Source organism: Otolemur garnettii, unplaced genomic scaffold (genome assembly GCF_000181295.1).
Source record: "Otolemur garnettii isolate 467f Iridium unplaced genomic scaffold, OtoGar3 scaffold00315, whole genome shotgun sequence".
In the NCBI taxonomy this organism is placed as follows: Eukaryota; Metazoa; Chordata; class Mammalia; order Primates; family Galagidae; genus Otolemur; species Otolemur garnettii.
In genome coordinates, this window is record NW_003852710.1 from 343852 (window position 1) to 346969 (window position 3118).

Consider the following 3118-nt stretch of genomic DNA (forward strand, 5'->3'; position numbering starts at 1 on the left):
CATCTATAAAAGTAATAAAGCTAACAAGGTAAAATACAATCAATAAATCCTAGAAAAGGAAAAAGGACATGTGGTAACTGCTTGTACTCTTCATATATTTTGTAAAATATTAAAATCACATAAAAAATTACATATAAAGCAAAAGACATAATTAAAAAATACAGAATGATTTTGAAAAATATGACAAAAAGGCACTACTCTCAATATACAAGGCAGCTGTATGAAGCAAACTTTTTAAAAAGCAGGAACACCCCCAAAAGATCAACAGGAATAGAACAATCAATTCACAAAAAACCCTAATTGACTTTTAAAGGAAAAACAAAAAGTCAACTTCATCAATAACTTAAACAGGCAAAGAAAGACAAAATGAGATGTTTACCACCCATCAAGTCAGTAGTTTTTTCAAAAAAACACCAACATCGGCAAGGATGTACTAAAACGGCCAGTCAACACCTTGCTATTGGGAGTATTAATTAGAACTTTTCAGAAAGGCAGTTCAGCAATATGCATCAAGAGCCTTAAAAATATCCACACCATTCTAGTCTATGACACTATCTGAAAGAAATAATCTAAACTGTCGATTAATATCTATGCCAAACAAAGTCCCAAAGCTGCAGATACTGGTGTGGTTGTAGAGAGAAGAGAATACTTTCACATTGTTGGTAGGACTGCAAACTAATACAGAAGTCTCTTTGGAAAGAAGTATGAAGAATCCTCAAAGAACTCAAAATAGACCTTCTATTTGATCCTGTAATGCCTTTACTAGGTATCTACCCAAGACCAAAAAAAAAAAAAAAAATCATTTTATAAAATAAGGACACTTGAACTACATTGTCAAGTGTAGAGTTGTACAATTTACAATTGTCAAGATGTAGAATCAATCCAAGTGCCCATCAACCCATGAACAGATTAACTGTGGAATATGTATACCATGGAATATTATTCAGCCATAAAAACATTGGGGGAAGGGGAGAGAAAAAAAGGAAGGAGGTAGAAGGGAGGGAGATTGGTGTGCTCTCTCCAAACAGGCACAATGCTAGAGTACATTGCACACCTCCCAGCTGAGGGGCACAAATACAACAAGGACTTTATCCACCAAACCCAAACAATAGCCTAATCACATTTGTACCCTTGTATTAATCTGAAATAAAATAAGTAAATAAACAAGTAAATAATAAACTCTATACCCAAAGATATTCATCAAAGGATATTTATAGTAGAAAAATTAATTTACTTAATCTACATTTGTTGATCACATAATAAAGTACTTAATTGACCAGTCAAAAAATAATAATAAAATAACCTACATGCTAAGCAATAGGGAAACAGCTAAATAAACCATTTAGGATATTATAACAAAATACAACACGCAATCATTAAAAGTTATTAAAAATGGAAAATGTTGAAAGAATAAAGTTTACAAAAGTGAGCACACAGGATGAACTTACATAAAAAAAATTCATAAAGCCTAGAAGTACTGAAAACAACAACTGTTTGAAAAGAAATGTAATCAGGGAATATGAATACCTGTCCCAGTTTCCAGTTTATCTATGGGATCTCACCTGCCCTTCCCTCTCACCCTTGAGCTGACTTTCCTTACATGGTAGTATCCTTCCCCATCTGCCTGTCTGGCATCCTCAGCACTCCCAGCATTATTCTGAGTGTTTCTTGAGAGTATGGCACCATCCCCAGCTGCATTCAGTAAACATCTGTGGCTTCATATTTACAAACTCTCCCACCTCATTTCATACATATAAAAACAAAAGGACTACTTAGCTACTGAAGTCACCTGAAAATTGAAAACTATATTGACTATCGAAGTTCATCAAGAAACAGTTTCACTTTTCTTTTCTCTTTTCAAATAAAAACACGGAGGAGAAAACATCCTGGAGCTTACTTTTTTTTACAATCCCAGACGCCCAAGCCAGGCTTGAGACAATACAAGACAATGTAAAGACACCACATACCTGATTAGCGTTGTGTGCTAGGACCACCAGTGTAGTCATCAGCTTATTTTCATGTCAAAGAACAGTTAACACTCTAATCATTAGCTGCCACCTAAACACACGCCCATCTGTGTACTGCTGAGCCCAGCCACTATCCAGAGCCACACCTGCCTCTAGCTCTGCCCTATTCCCCACTGATTCCACCAGCCACTTGGTTACTTTCTGCCTAATTAGCAGAACACAGCACAGTCAGGGGAGAGGAGGTTATAAGCAAGATTGGGGACATGGAGAAGCCAGACAGGAGGAAGACGACCTTAACTGTGGCAGAGAGGCAGCTGAGAGGCGTCCAGGAGTCAGCGGTTCTCCACAGGGGCAATTTCATACCCCAGGAGACTTCTAGCAGTGTCTTGGAGATATATGTAGTTGCCACAACTGTGGAGGTGCTATTGGCATCCAGTAGGAAGAGGCAGGGGGATGCTAACCATCTTGTAATGCACAGGACAGTTTCCCACAACAGAGAATTATCCAAACGTAAATGTCAGTAGAGCTATCACTGAGAAACTCTGCCATAAATTGATGTATCCACTAGACAGTAGAACCTAATCTCAATTCAGCGTGAACAAGACACCCAGTGGGTAAAAGAGATCTGAGGTGGGTTGGGAAATATAAACTCACACACAACCATCTCAATCAGATACTAAGGTGAGAGAATTACTCCTTTGGTGATCAAAATTCTACCTTGGGAATTGGGAACAAGCCTTACAATTTAATAAAAGTAGTAAGAATACCTTTTTCCCCAAGGGCTTGCTCCCCTACCTACCTTGTATATCTTCAAAAAATGCTTCACAGCAGCAACTGTAAGAAGATAATACTATCAAAAGTGCCCAGACTGGTAACATCCCCAGAGAAGCTGGCAACGCATCCACACAGCCAATGATAAATTTAGCTGTGTATCTCAACAGGACCTATGAACCCAAACTCAAAATTCCTAGCTTAGCTTAAGAGAGAAGTGGCAAGCATTCAAAGATCACTCAAAAAGAACAGTGCTCCTTCCTCAGATGAATCGTCAAAGACTACAAAAGATTTAGAGAGGAGCAACATTTTCAAATTTGAGAACAAACAGTACTTAATAACTTAAATTTTAAAAAACTGCACATAGAAAAACTTAATAA

At 37.4% G+C, this 3118-nt stretch overlaps 1 protein-coding gene across 2 annotated transcripts in view; it reads right to left on the bottom strand.

The window, feature by feature from the left end:
* The window catches only part of MARCH8 (membrane associated ring-CH-type finger 8), a 158969-nt gene that overhangs the window by 134494 nt on the left and 21357 nt on the right, over positions 1–3118 (bottom strand). The window contains exon 1 of one of the 2 annotated variants that reach the window (XM_023509028.1): positions 1968–2024. The exons of the other annotated variant lie outside the window; for it this stretch is intronic. The gene's annotated coding sequence lies outside the window, so the exon portion shown is untranslated. Of the gene's footprint in view, positions 1–1967; positions 2025–3118 lie in introns of those variants that run through there. 2 annotated transcript variants of the gene reach the window in all.